We start from the raw sequence: 16290 nt of genomic DNA on the forward strand, positions 1-16290 counted from the left end.
TACAGTCCTGTACATAGTACATACTATGTACTTATTATAGTAATTACAATAACTATGTAATAACTAGGTACTAACCCTGAACCTAGCCCTAAACCTAACCCTACCCCATGTAGTTACCCTGTATTACCAGAACCTTCTTAGATAAATACACTGTAAGTACACTATAAGTACATGTTAGTACACGTACTGTAAAATAAAGTGCAACCGGGACTTCTGTATTTTTCATTCTCACTAATCACTAATAGGCTAGTGACAAATGGTCAAAAAGTGCTTTAGTTTTTGAGATACACCTACCGGAGGTAGAACTAAACCCAACAATGTTTTTCCTCATCTCTAAGGTCTCCCATATATGAAATGGATTCTTGGCTAAAAATAATTTACTGCTAAGATTGTTAAATTAACTGATATTGTTATACACCCCAAAACCAATAAAGGACTAAAATATAGCCTGTCCGAATGGGAGTTAAGGCATATAAACTAATGCAGATCAATCACACAAGCTCTGAGTGCTTTGAAACTTGACATGTTTGTAGTCAGGAAGTTGATTCAATTACTAGAAAAGACTGGATGTAAATAACGTTATGTATGGAATAAATAGAGACATGTAAACACACCTAAAATAAGCGGACATGCACAAATTTTATATCTATGCAGAATGTTTTCATTTGCTTTGTGCTTGCTTTGCCTGGGATTATTATAGAAACACATATGATGGCTTGTTGGAAAGGTGGGGTTGTGCTGAATCCAGCAATACCAAATATGTAAATATAGCATGACAAATAGGAGTGTTCTGTCACTCAATGTATGAGGTGTTCAAAATGAATGAAAATAGAACACTGACATAATTTAGTCTAAAGCCCAATCAGTGGTGAGAAGAATGTTGACAAATTCATTGTTTCTGCAAAGTAACTTACATTAAGTAAGTGCTGATCTATATTTATGATACATTTAATAATGATAAATTTCATAAGGCTCAGTATACTATAAAATTCATATGAAACACAGATCCAATTGAAGGTTAATATTGGAATGGAACACCTTTATTAAAATATCGTCGCTGTCGGGCGGAAACCTCGCATGTCCAAATTTGGTCAATTTCATATTTTTTCACAAATCGATGCTATTGGTCAGTCCCCACGTGGTTCTATCATTTTCTAAAGTGTTGAAAATAGATTGAGAGCAAATCTCTTAACTCCATCGGACACTTCAACTGTCTGAGAATCCTCGTAACTCAACCTCTTCTTCACTCCGGTGCAGGAACTTACGCGGCATTTTGTGTCCTCAGGATTTAAAGTCGCAACGATTGAGAAATCCTCGTTGAGCAACACGTAAAGCAAGCTTTAACTCTGATTTTATCGGTGTTAAACTATGATATCAGTTATTTATGTATTTTAAAATGTCTACTTATTATACGTGTGCATAGAAGTTTTAAAATGTATCTAATTTCTAATTCTACGTGTATTGAATTCAATGTTTTGGATACCAGCATTAAATTATTGTTTTTATTATTTTACTGACTCGAAGTTCGCACTGTGGATGTAAAATACCCCAAGTAGGCTAACAGGTTTTATTTATGGGAGAAAAACGGTCTTTCTACTGGCGCCATGTAAGCCTATCTTTGCATAACTCAGTTTTTTATTTTTCACAATAGCGAATGAAAATAGTTAGGTTAGATACATTTGAGTAGGCTTGTTTTGTTAAAAATCGATAGCTGTAATGCTTCGGTGCAGAAGGAAGCCTGTGAACCACTCAAGGTAAGTTTGCATGCAGATTAGGCTAATTCCCACCTATTACAGCCTAGTCACCACATCATTTTTGTTCTGCTTCACTTTTATTGCTCTTAAACGTTTAAAATGGAGTTTAGGAAGATGTATGTAACCACAGTTAGCTTTGGTTAACTATTGAAGCCTTTTCTCTTGCCAAAAGGTTCAACGTGACCGCCGACTTTGTTTGCGGCAGATTAATTTCCGCCTTCATTTTTAGATTTTTCCTATTGAATGTTTACTGTGAACTGTGACGTAAGCAGTTTCCAGCTCACCACGACCTTGGTACGAGCTACCATGCCCTTGGCAGTATAAAACCATCTTGTTCCATCAAATCACTGTAGTGAGTCAGGAGTTGGAATTGCGAGTATTGAAAACGATCAGGATTTTAGCATCTATTTAGCATTGCATTTATATAGTTATTTAGATGATTTCGTGTAGCCTATGTCGTTAATTAGCATAGTTGTTAGTGTAACATTAGTATTGTTAGAAGCATAGTTAGTTAGTAGCATAGCATTGCATCAGTTAGGATAGCTTAAAGTTAGCATAGATTTATTTACAGTGGTCAGGATGGTACGTACACTTGAAAATTAGGCGCCAGTGATTGCATGCACTTGGCCTGAAAGACTGCGAGTTCCCACCCAGAGCTGGAGTGTGCAAACTGCATTTTACGCGGGATTGCTTCTCCAACGCAATGGAGGTGGAAATGGGCTTCTCCACACAGCTAACGCTGAAAAGCGATGCAGTGCCTTACTCGGAGACTGGCCCCATTCTCTCTTGCACGGCTGCTTCGCCAGCATCGTCGGATGCCGATCGTAATGCGGGAGTCAAGACCGAAGTTTGAGCCAGCGGCTTGAATTGATATGGCTCAGGCCCTGGCCCTGTGTCCACAGACACCTCGACATCCTCCACTTCAGGTGAAGGTGGGGGAGAAAAGTCCTCTACTTCAAATGAATGCTCTGTTACAAAGCTACTTGTGTCACTAGAGTCAATCTCCATTTTAGCGACTCTAACAGCAGCTGTCAATTAATCCGTCACTGCGGATCTCAGATTCACGCCCCACCTGCTCACCCTCACTCTAGGTTCATCCCCTCTATCTCCGCTGTGCTCTGCCCACTTTTCAGCATTTTCCAAATATTGCTAGTGGGTGGAGTCAGGCTCTGACCAGGGGTTTAGTTACCCTTTAAAGCCTTATCTCTTGTCAAAAGGCTCGACGCGACCGCAGACTTGATGAACACTGCTGGCAGCAACGACGTCTGTGTCCGTATCATTCTTATCAATGAGAGCGTAACCTCGTATCTCCCCGCTCCCAAGTCATAAATCTTGTATGTCTGATTAAACATGATTTTGAGGAAACTTTGTGTTAATGTTGGTATACAACAGTTTATGATTGCAATATAAGGTATAATACCAACTTTTACGATACAATGTTTGATACAGAAGATAATGGAAACTGCGGAGCAGAGGCAGAATCCCTTTGATCTTGATATCAAGTTGCAAGTGGTCAGGTTGCATCTGAGAAAGTTGCAAAAGAGCTCTCAAGCTTCCTCCAAGATGGTGCGAAGCACAATGCCATCTTTATGGAACAACGTCTGGCAAAATCAAAAAAGAACAAAGAGCTTCTGGGAGCCAGAAAAAATAAACCAGTGTGCAACCTTCAAGGACATGAAAACATCAGTTGGAGTCAGCATATCTAGAAAGGTCCACATGGAATCAGACTTGTTTTTTTGAAGATTACTGGCTGTCTCCAAACAAAGAGAGGTGTCCATGGAAACTGTGATGTCTCACGAACTCGCAGCTGTCCCACCCTCTTTGTTTTTTGATGATGGAAGCATGAAGAAGACAACAAAAGCTGACCTGGCCAGGAAACTCGATGCTTTTGTTGAAGAGACACAGCAGCTACCAAATGTTAAAGAACCATCAGCATATATCATTGATGCCATGGATCTTCTTCAAAGTCTCAATGATTCAGCTTTTCAAATGTTCAATGACCTGGGTGAGTGTGTCTTGAAAAAGACCGCAACTTTAATGGGAAAGGAAGGTAACAGCTGTGTTGTTATAGTGTTTGATAGATATGACCACCAACACTCAATCAAAGATCTTGAAAGACAAAGAAGAGGCACCAAGATGGGCATCCTTGCACCAACCTGGATGAGCTGAGGTACACACTAGCATCTACCATAGATTTGTCAGCAGCAAATCTACCCCCAACAGAAGATGGCTTTCCAGCAACATGTGCTGAGAGCCATGTACCAAACAGCAGTGTGGCGTCACAGCCACCTGGTCAAACCTTTTCTCTGGAACCCAGTTGGTAAGAGGATGGAGGCTCAGAGAAGATGGGTGCATTAAATCTGTGATGTTCCAGAAGGCACCAGCACCTAAAGGAGTTAGAGACCTCACCCACCTCTACTGTAAAGACAGAAACTGCACTGATGCCACCAAATATCAGTGTATTTCAGTGGGCTTGACCTGCACAGAGTTTTGCTCTTGCCCTTTCCCAGACTGTCCAGATATGACCCACTTTGTCAATGATGACAATGTGGATGAGAGACAGTGGTGTGTTGCAGTTGTAACATCAGGGGGGGTTGACCCCAGGATGGTCCAAGAGGGTCTGGCTGCAGGCTGGCACTTGGATTCTCAGACTTGCACTCTCAGACACTTGCACTTCCACTAGTGACATCTTTTGCAGTCTTTATTTTTTATTTTGTTGAATTTTTTATTACTTTTTGTTTGAATTTCCCAACATTTTATAACAGTAGCCAGGTGCTGAAGACAAGAAAAAAGAAACTAAATTACAATGTCACTTGCAATCGCTACTTGCACTCTCTGCTACCTGTGACATCACTTGCATTCGACACAAATTGTGCGTGTTGCCAATGACAAGACACTGTGGTGCTGATTAAATGATTAAAACTAATTTAGTACTATAATGTACAGGGTCCTGCAAGAAAAAGGCAAGACTGGCAAATCCGTGGCCAGAACAGCAGAATATGAACGTTTGCGCAAAGTCTCTCGCTAAGTGTAGAAAAATACAGTTAACATGGCTTAATATATTAAGATGCTATTAAATTATCAAATTAAATATACAGTTCATTAATATAATGAATATGTATATAGTATTTTCCTCACATACCGCAAAATGTGGCATAACGGACTAAGATGATAAAGGCCAAACTCAATATGATTCTCTGCATTATTAAAATACATAACTAATAGGTACAGGCAAGCACGTGAGCCCAGAATAAACGCAACATCAAAGTTTCACATTAAGCATTTTTCCATATAGAATAAACGGTCTACAACTCGTTTATATCACTGTACTCGTCTACTTGCCTGTACAGAGTTGATCCTTTTTAAAATCACTTAATGCATTTCATAATGCACGTACATATTTTCTGGTCTATATACATTGAGTAAACAACAAAAGACATATAGGCTAGGCCTACTGAATTGTCTTTATCATCTTAGTCTGTTATTAGGGCATATCAAAGGGATAGTACACCCAAAAATCATAATTATGTTATTAATAACTCACCCTCATGTCATTCCAAACGAGTAAGACCTCCATTTATCTTCGGAATACAGTTTAAGATATTTTAGATTTAGTCCGAGAGCTCTCAGTCCCTCCATTGAAGCTATGTGTATGGTCTACTGTTCATGTCCAGAAAGGTAAGAAAACATCATCAAAGTATTCCATGTCACATCAGAGGGTCAGTTAGAATATTTTGAAGCATCGAAAATACATTTTGGTTCACAAAAAGCAAAAACTACGATTTTATTCAGCATTGTCTTCTCTTCCGTGTCTGTTGTGAGAGAGTTCAAAACAAAGCAGTTTGTGATCTCTGGTTCATGAACGAATCATTCGATGTAACCAGATCTTTTTGTACCAGTTCACCAAATCGAACTTAATCATTTTAATCTAGTGATCGACCGATGTATCTGTTTACCGATATTTTTCCCGATATTTAAGCATTTTTCCATAATCGGGTATCGGTTTTGTAATATCGGATTCGCCGATTTACGGCGCCATCTTGTGGCCGTTTTGAGATTTCCGCCATAGCAGCCCAGGCGTCTGAGGAGATCAGTTAACAACAACTCAGTGCACAGGTAAAGTATATGTTCTACTTGGTTTGCTTTAATTAATCAACTTTATTTAACATAACAGACATGCACAAATGAGATCTGAGACATAAATTCCTGATATAGTTAATTTATGCAACTTGTTTCTAAACAATTGAGACGAAATCATTGAGTCACGTAGTGTAATTCGTCATGTCCTGTTCCAATAAAGACGTAACTTTACATGAATTAAATAAAACAGACATGAATGAGTGCATGTTGAAAATAAAAGCGCTGAATTTAATTCTCTATCTGTTGTATTTGCTCACCATTAGTCTAGAAGAAAAAGTTTGTGCAACTGACGGATGATCAGGATGCTTAAGAACGTCCCTGAATGAAACCTTTGACAAAATTATTTTTTTTAAACACCCTAGATTATATTATCATTTACTACATAACATTATTTCGCTAATACACATGTAAATATAGCCTACCGCTTTGTGGAAATTTTATTATTTATTATCTTCATGCGCGATCGCGGTTGATTAAGTTATAGTCAAACAGCACTTTGTCAGTTGGCATTTCATGATCTAACGTTAGATTGAATCTAGATCATAAAATGCCAACTGACAAGTGCTGTTTAACTTTATATAGTCTCGGAAAAAAAAGTTTGTTCATATTGCTCAGCACCTGAATGGGTTGATGATCAGGAAGCCTCACTTGCAAGCATGGCCACTGCATGACATTTTTGACACGATTATCTCGTTTAAACCCCCTAAATTATATAATCATTTGATTTACTACGTAACCATTATTTAGTTAATACAAATCAAAATAAATGCCGCTCTGTGGAAATTATTTATTATCTCCACACGCGATCGCGGTTGAGTTTAATTTGTTTTGTGTAAATGCATAGATAAGTTACAGCACTTTGTCAGAAAGCATTTCATGATCTAGACCGACAAACATAACAATTAATAACACTAGTTGGAAAATGAAATTATGTATTCTGTTTTGTTTGTTACTTTCCTGACAATGTTATATATTCCAGCTAATATTATTCAGTGAATTAAATTAAAATTACCCAGTGAATGATTCCTCACTCTTAAACCTATTAAATGGCACATAAACCTTCTAAAACTGTTTAAAATAAATTACATTTCTGCAAAGGTGATATAACTCCTGTCATTTATTTTCTCCATTTTAAAACATTAGACTTTTAACATTTATTTTACCTATTGTTAACATTGTTGCTGATAATGCTTATAAATCATATGTATAATTTAGATATAAATTATATAATGTAATATATTTTTTATTGTAATTTGAAGATTTAATTTAACATGAAAAACTGCTAACTTTCAGCACTTTTTTTTAAGAAGTCTGAAAGGAGGAAAAATCAAAGTGAGGTATGGACTTACTTCACTCAGCCAATGGCAGGAGTAGCAGTTTGCAAAGAATGCCAAATGAATGTAAGCATGGGGTCAAAATCTACAACAACAAAAAATACCTCCAACATGTGGAACCACTTAAAGATACATCACTCAACTATCTTTGAAGAGGCAAAGAAAAAAAGAGATGCTGAAGAGGCAAAGACATCCAGCCACATTCAAGCATCTCTTCCTATGATGTTTGAAAAGCAGACAAAGTGGAAGACGGCTGATGTCCGCTCAAAAACACTGGACAGGATGATTACAGAAATGATAGCTACAGACAATCAGCCTTTCACCATGGTTCAAAATAAAGGCTTCCAGAGACTCATGGCAACTGCAGAACCAAGATATACTCTGAAGAGTGAGAAGTTCTATCGCACAGAGATGTTCCCCAGTATTCACAACAGTATCATTGAGAAGGTTAAAGCACTGCTTAAGCCTGATAACGCAGGTTATAACTTGGCTTTTACTACAGACTGCTGGTCCGGTACAACTGAATCCCTAATGAGCTTGACATGCCATTTCATTGATGATCAGTGGATTCGCAGACAAGTAATTCTAAACACAAAAGCAATGATGGGATCACACACTGGAGAGTACATTAGCGAGATGTTTTTGGGCATGCTGGAAGAATGGGACATTGACAAAGATAGAGTGGTTCTTGTTCTCAGGGACAGTGGTGCTAACATTGTTAAAGGTATGAGAATTGCTGAACTGCCTGACATGAGCTGCAGTGCCCACATATTACAGCTAGTGGTCAATGACGGCCTCAACTCACAAAGAGCTGTCCAAAATATCCTGTCAGTGCTGAAAAGCTGTGCTACACATTTTAATCATTCAGTACTAGCTAAACAGCGTTTAGCAGTGATCCAGCAGGATCTTGGGCTACCTGCACATGCCATCATTCAGGCTGTCCCTACCCGATGGAATTCCACCCTGCACATGCTGGTCAGGATGCAAGAGCAGAGAAGAGCTCTGAACATATATGCCAGTGAGCATAGTGGGTTCACTGGCCTGAGTGCTGATCAGTGGAGTATTGTTAGCAATCTTATTGAGACACTTTCTCCAGTGGAGGAGGTCACTCTTGAGATGAGTCACTATGAGAGTTCAGCATCATGCATCATCCCATCTGTCAAAGTTCTGAAGATGTTGCTTAGCAGTCAAGGTCCCTCCTCTCATGGGATTAAAACAATGAGACAGGAGATGCTGGAGAGTCTCACCCGACGGTTTGCAAAAGTGGAGGAGGTGAAATGTGCAGTCCTTGCCTGTCTTCTGGATCCAAGGTACAAGGCACATGCCTTTTCATCTGACACCACACTGTTGAATGCAAAAGTTTGGCTTGAGGAGGAGACAGAAATCTTAGAGCAAGACAACAACACACAAGGTGAAGGAACACAGTCAGATGATTCCAGCACAGTTTCAAAAAGGCCCCGTACAGAAGAAACCCAGAAGAAACTGATTGATGAGATGTATGATACTCTGCTTGGTGCTACTAGTTCTGAAGTTGGTGGGTCTAGCCTTGAAAGAGAGCTTCAGCAGTACCTTTCAGAATCAGTGATTGATAGGAGGATGGGCAAGCCACTTGAATGGTGGAAACAAAATGAGAAAAGGTTCCCCATTCTTGCTCGTCTGTCAAGAAAGCCCAGTGAAAGAGTCTTCAGTGAAGTGGGAGCCATTTATGAAAACAAACGAAGCAGACTTACAGGGCAGAATGCTGAAAGACTCTGTTTTCTACACTACAACCTAGTTCTGCTTAACTGGGAGTATTAAGTTACACTACTAAATAAATATGCACTTCTAAATAGCCCCCCGCCCCCACCAATATGTTATTATAATTTTTGTGCTTTATTTTTTTACCTGTTTTTTTTTTTTTTTTTTTTACCTCAAAGCTTTTATTTTAAAACAAAGACACTTAGTAACAGTGCACTTTAATTTTTTGGACTCAGACCCCTCTATTTATTTGTGTATAAATATAAAGTTTTTTTTGTATGCAAGGAGGGAGTGATTGTTATAAATAAAATGGTTTGTTCAGCTCATTTGTTTTGTAATAATTGTCAAAAACAGAAGTATAACAGTAAATAAATATCGGTTCTGCATATCGGTTATCGGGTACATAAACATGCAAATAATCGTTATCGGTATCGGTTATAAAAAATCAATATCGGTCGATCACTATTTTAATCCACAAATGACTTAAGCGGTTAACTTTTTTAATATGGCTGACACTCCCTCTGAGCTCAAACAAACCAATATCCCGGAGTAATTCATTTACTCAAACAGTACACTGACTGAAGTGATGTGAAGAGAGAACTGAAGATGAACACCGAGCCGATCCAGATAATGACTCGTTCACGAATCAAGAACCGGTTGCATCGGTTTTCGGATCACCAGTAGTTCTTTCGGACAGTTCGATTCAATAAACCGGTTGAAGAAAACGGTTCACCGTAATGACGTCAATGGCGATGATTGCAAGCCTTCGGTTTACCCGCGCTCATAACACTAGCACAGAATCAGTTCAGAATCAATCACCAAAAGAATCAGTTTGGTTCAGGCGCTCTGTGTGTCAGGCTGCTTCACGCTGAATCACATGCACAGTATCATCAGCTCCTCGGTTCACGAATCGGACACGTCTGACAGAAATGGTTCTTCACTCGAGAACGAGTCAGTCTATTGTTTGTTATCTGGCTCGGCTCGGTGTTCATCTTCAGTTCTCTCTTCACACAAGTTAACAGCTTAAGTCATCTGTGGATTAATGCTTATTGGAGATGCGAACCGTTTAAAACAATTCAGTTCAATTTGTTGAACTGGTTCAAAAATATCCGCTTACATCGAATGATTCATTCGCGAACCGGATATGACAATCTGCTTTGTTTTGAACTCTCTCACAACAGACACTGAAGAGAAGATAATGATGAATAAAGTAATAATTTTTGCTATTTGTGGACCAAAATTTATTTTCGATGCTTCATAATATTCTAACTGAACCTTTGATGTCACATGGACTACTTTGATGATGTTTTTCTTACCTTTCTGGACATGGACAGTAGACCGTACACACAGTTTCAATGGAGGGACTGAGAGCTCTCGGACTAAATCTAAAATACGCTTAATGAAAGACTTTGTGTATTGCGTTCATATTCTGCTGTTCTGTGGCCACGGTCCGGGCTTGTCTTTTTCTTGCAGGACCCTGTACACATTATAGTAGTAGGCCTACTAATTTAGTTTTAATCATTCAATCACCACCACAGCGTCTTGTCTCCATTGGAAACATGCACGATTTGTGTCGATTGCAAGTGTAAGTGACATTGTAATTTAGTTTATTTTTTCTTGTCTTCACCACCTGGCTACTGTTGTAAAATGTTGAGAGATTCAAACAAAAAGTAATAAAAAAATTCAACAAAATAAAAAATAAAGACTGCAAGTGATGTCACTAGCGGAAGTGCAAGTGTCTGGGAGTTCAAGTGCAAGTCTGCAGCCAGAACCTTCTCGAATGGTGACCAAAAGCAGTTCATGTTTCAAATGGTTGCTGCTAGAAAACAAACTAAACAGCCTGAGAAGACAGGGCTCATTACCCCAAAGAGTGTTTGTTTGTTTAGTTAGATTGCCATTTGTTTTATTTAAGAGTAATTTAATTTGTATTGTGTGAAGTTAAGTTATAGTTTTATTAAAAAGGTGCCATATGAAATATTTCATTATTAGATGTATCTTATATTTGAATTTGTCAACATTCTTCTCACCACTGATAATGGGCTTTAGACTAAATTATGTCAGTGTTCCATTTTCATTCATTTTGAACACCTCATACATTGAGTGACAGAACACTCCAATTTGTAATGCTATATTTACATATTAAAATTAAAATATATTTAGCCAAGAATCCATTTCATATATGGGAAGACCTTAGAGATGAGGAAAAACATTGTTGGGTTTAGTTCTACCTCCGGTAGGGGTATCTCAAAAATTCAGGGGCATTGTCACTAGCCTATAACTAGTTGGTAGATGGACATCTTGTTGACCAATTCTAACTCCAATTTAAGAAGATTAAATCTATGCCTTGCCTAATGAGAATATAGGTCACATCAAAGAAATAATCATAACCACCTGGCTTTGTGATCGTATGCATCTGAACTGTAGTGACAAAGTGAACATTTGCTGCCTTTCACATCCAGACTTGCTGCCAAAAAGTGTTTCTTTGTGGGTCAAGCACAAAGTATTCCTCAGTTTTTACCATAGACTGTATAAAAACATGAACACTAGTAGTGTCCATGACGTCAACCGTAGTTTTCTGAAGAGCGTTTTTTAAGCTTAAAGTAGGTGGAGGCAGCCATTGCCATCTTGGCAGCGAGTCACTGCATGGCACTCCTTGATCATCGAAAATGGGCAAAAAGACAGAAGATAGTTGCTGAAGCCATGCCCACCTATAGCTCGACTGCAGTGTCAGCAGCGGCAATCCAACTGTCACTTAAGTGACCACGCCCTTAATTATGCAGAACTTTAAGGTTACATATAATTTAAATGGATGAGTTAAAAAAAAAAATCACCCCCTCATAATGGTCATGAAGGGCAAAATTAGCTATATAGATCAACCATTTTTGTTCCAGGCTTTAAAAGTTTTTTTCTGCTGTAAAATTTTTGAAAAAAGCATTTTTACTTGGGGAGTCTATGGGATTGACTCCCTTTTGCAGCCAGTCTCTAGTGGTGAGTCAATAAATTGCAGTTTTAGTTACTTCCTTATTGGCTACACGAGAGCGAGCCGGAGGTTGCCACTTGGTTTTTACACATACACAAGGGTTTCCTTCCAGTGGGCCTGATGCAAATTTAATCATGGGCATAGGTTTAGGGGGGGACGCTAGGTACTAGTCCCTGTCAATATTTTGAGATGACAAATTTGTCCCCACCAATATTTAGCAAGCTCCTTTGAACTGCTATTTGGATCTTTTCTTAATAAAACATTTGGTTGTTCAGCATTACACAGTCTCAGATTTTTTTTTTTTTTTGAGAGTGCATTTTTGAGATTATACAGTTATACTAAATCACCATTAAATCACTGGTATCTTACAACAAAAAAATCCCGGTCCGGGGGGTTATGGGGGTGTCCCCACCAAAGCTGGGACCAAACCTACACCCATGAATTTAATCACCAGAATAGAACGACCATACTGGACACACACCATGCAATTTTTGTTACCGCACATGCTTTGTTAGCACATGCCAACTGAATTTGTTTTGTACTAAACAGTTGGGCCGTTGTTTCACAGTAGAAAGCAAAACTAAAAGGACCGAACAATATTAACTAAATACTGGCAATAACAACAGATATCAGCATTGAAAATAGCTTGTTTTAGAGAGATATGAGATAGCGCAACTTTACTTTACAGAGTACGATGTTTTTATGAATAACTTTTGGGGAAAATAGAGCAGCACAACATAAAGCTTTCTATGCAAACAAAAACGAGGTATACTTTGGGCTTCAGTGTGCTTCCTTTAGACACACATAATCATTGGTGGCAGGTTTCAACTGTGAGCAAGTGTGCTGAACACGTTCTGAAAAAGTGAAGCCAAAACATTTCCCAGGTTCCCCAGGTGGCTGGACCCAATCTAAGTCATAAACCCCATTTGTAATTAGGGTTGGGTATCGAAGACCGGTTCCATTTTATAACCGGTTCCAAATTTCCAAGAACCGGGTATTCGATAAGACGCGTGCATTTAGATTCTGCTTAACAATTCCTGCGTTCACATTTCAATTTGATTAAAAACGATTAAGTGCAGGAACTGAAAGAATTTGTGTGCAGTGCACATGAAGCGCAAGCGCGTGCACAAAGAGAATTAATTAATCTTTATTTTATTTATAAAATTTAATTACAGTTTCTGAACCTGAAACTTTGTTTAGCTGCTATGGTATTTGTTTTTTTTTTAAAGCACAGGCGAAATTTGTCTTGCAGTGTTTTGTTGGCTGCAGATTTTTGCTCATGTTATTCAGCTGCAAACAGAATGCTTTGTAAAAAGTAAACATGTTTGACATCTAAATGTTTGACTTAATTTTTTTTATATTAGATTTTTTATCTTATTGGAATCAAAATTAGGAATCGATAAGCAGAATCGGAATCGGAATTGGAATGAATAAAATTCAAATGATACCCAACCCTATTTGTCATCTAGTAGGACATGAGAGAAAAAATATATACACTTCTAATATTGATGGCTTACGTCATTTTAGGTAGTTCTTATCATGCTGATGTATGTTCAAGTGTTAATTAGACTCTGATTCTTTTTCGCAAGATGACAGAGGGACCATACTTAGATTTTTTGGCTTCACCTTTCTATAGTCCCAGGGCTCTAGACTCATTCTTCCCATTGGTCATGCTGGTCTAACTTTCTCATTTGGTTGCACCAGCACGTTTATTTTTTTATTTTGCAACAACATGCTAATGAATAGTTTTTCCGTTATCATAGTTTATTGTTACAGTATATGCTAACAGAAGCAGGATTAAAGTTGGGTTAGGTATCTTTTTTTACTTCTAAAGCCAAAACAATATATATATTTGTATATATTAAGGAAACATGTTATGTTTACACAGCTGTTTCTCTGAAAAATAATGCTATCACATTTGACAGCCACCTTTGTGGTCATGCTGACAAAGCACTCTGCCTGAAGAGACTGGCAGGCAATTTTTAGTACATCAGTGAAATCTGACTCCTTTCGTCAACGAAGACGAGATATGGTGTGGTAACTGCAGTGGATGGATAGACTACCAAAACGTGAACAAACGATCTGAAACAATGGCCTCAGCACCCAAAAGGGTGGGGATAAGGTGACCAGACAGACATCCCGTATTTCCTGGGAGTGACAATTTGTTTTTCAAAATTTGAAATTATATATATTTCATATATTGTATATGAACTACTATACTTTTTATAAGTTGCCACCTTTTGACTAATGTTAAAGGGATAGTTCACCAAAAAATGAAAATTGTCATCATTTATTCTAGTTTTTCCAAATTCAATCCTTGATTCAAATTTCTAATAAACTTAATTGATTTGGTCTAAAGAGAGAAGAATTAATGACTATTTTTGTTTGAAAAACTTGACTAAAAGTAATGACTTAAAGATGACAAAAATGACTTTTTGTGGACTAAAACTATGAAAGACTCAAATGACTAAAATATGACTAAGACTATTATCTTGAGACGAAAATGCTTAAAGACTAAGACTAAATCAAGAATGCTTGTCAAAAGTAACACTGTCCTGATGCACTGTGCTGTGGCACTGCAGTGCGTGCTGTATGAAGCATAACAGATGCTTTGGAGCAGAGCAGACCATGCACTCACAAAAATGTGACCATATCAAATTTTAACTCACATTCTCAAAAAATGGCTGCAGTCTAGAACCCCACAGTCCATCTTTTTTAGAGTTTATGTGTGTTAGCCCCTCTTTACTCAACACTCCATCAGTAAGAGTTCTTGGGCATCACTTATTTCCTTCTCTCTATTTGCAGGGGCGTGATGGGCTGCCCATAGCAGGATGCTGGCATAAGGTATAATTATGTATGTGATATGAAGAAACTATGAGTCCTGCCATAATAGTGGGGATATTGCATTATGACTGCAGTAACTGCTTCCTTTGTGTCTTCTAACAGTTTTCTCCTATTGCTCTCTTGCAGTAATGACTAACCTGGAGCATGGAGTTTGTACATATTGATATATATTTTGCAAGTAACATTGGCTTTTTCTTCCAATTTTTTAGTCAGTTCTTATTTAATAAACTGGGTTTTCATATGGGAGCCCCTGAAAATAATGTCTGTATCACTGCATTAACGAAGAGAGGCTCTCCACTGTCACAATAATAAGTGTAGAAAAGCAATGAAATGGGAATCATAGGTGCTGTGACTGTACTGATATTGAGAAGAGACATGAACTTGCTTGTGGATGCACAGAGAATGCTGCTGCTGACCTTAATGAGAGAAAATAACCCTGAACTTTCTAACAGACTGACCACTGTGTCTGCAAATAATTACTTCTTCCCTGGCTAACTTTCATGGGTGCCATTTGAAACAACCAACCCGATCCTTTGTTCACTAAAAGTTTGCTTTAAAATGAAGATGCTTCAGGGCAGGGTGGCAAATCAAAGCACTCATCTCAGCCCTTAAGGACACTGAATGGGCTACATGGAGTTTGTTTCCAGTGAAAGGGCTCACCTTGTACTACAGGAAGGGACACAATGTGGACGTTGCACTGGATTTGTACTGGTGTACATATGGACAAATCGGTACTCAGGAAACTCTTTTCACTTGGTCTGTAGGAAACAACTTTTGCTCCATTTCTCCATAAAATACACTTGTGGAGTGGTGGGAAAAACTGGTAACTGGTATCATGTACAGTTGTCATAAGTCTTATCTGTTTACAAGATCCCTCATAAACTATTACAACTTTGGTCTTTTAGCCTATTCATTGTTTTGTGGGATTGTCCATCCTCAATGAGCATTATATGAAGTGTGTGTAAATAAAATGTATTATTTTTACATTTAAAGGCTAATATGACTTATTGTATGAATAACTGTATCCATTGTTTTATGTTCAGTTGCTTTCCCATCACTCGGTTAAAATAAAAATTTTTTTTAACTCTCTTTAACTCTATTTTTAACTTTACACAAGTACATCAATGCACTTTACACAAGTACAAGTACATCAAAGTAAATATTTTAGTCTCACAAGTCAGTAGCTGCATCCCAAATGATGCTCTATACACTATGCACTTATGCATGCACTCAGCCATTTAGTGTATTAATTATAAAGTTATATAAAGTTATTTTGTCATTCATAATTAGTCTGGTAGACCCTCCCTTTTCAAAAGGAACCGTAAGATGTATGTTTTTTAAAGAAGTCTCTTCTGCTCACCAAGCCTGCATTTATTTGATCCAAAGGACAGCAAAAACAGTACAAGTTTAAAATAATTGTACAATTTAAAAAACTGCTTTCAATTTGAATGTATTTTAAATTTATTTGATTTCAAAGCTACATTTTCAGCATCTTTACCAG

General features: G+C 37.9%; 1 long non-coding RNA gene across 1 annotated transcript in view; it reads right to left on the bottom strand.

Annotated features, from left to right (window-relative positions):
• Window positions 1–16290, bottom strand: part of LOC127985671 (uncharacterized) — a 124367-nt gene that overhangs the window by 49031 nt on the left and 59046 nt on the right. The gene's annotated exons all lie outside the window — the stretch shown is intronic.

Source organism: Carassius gibelio, chromosome B21, assembly GCF_023724105.1.
Source record: "Carassius gibelio isolate Cgi1373 ecotype wild population from Czech Republic chromosome B21, carGib1.2-hapl.c, whole genome shotgun sequence".
NCBI lineage: Eukaryota > Metazoa > Chordata > Actinopteri > Cypriniformes > Cyprinidae > Carassius > Carassius gibelio.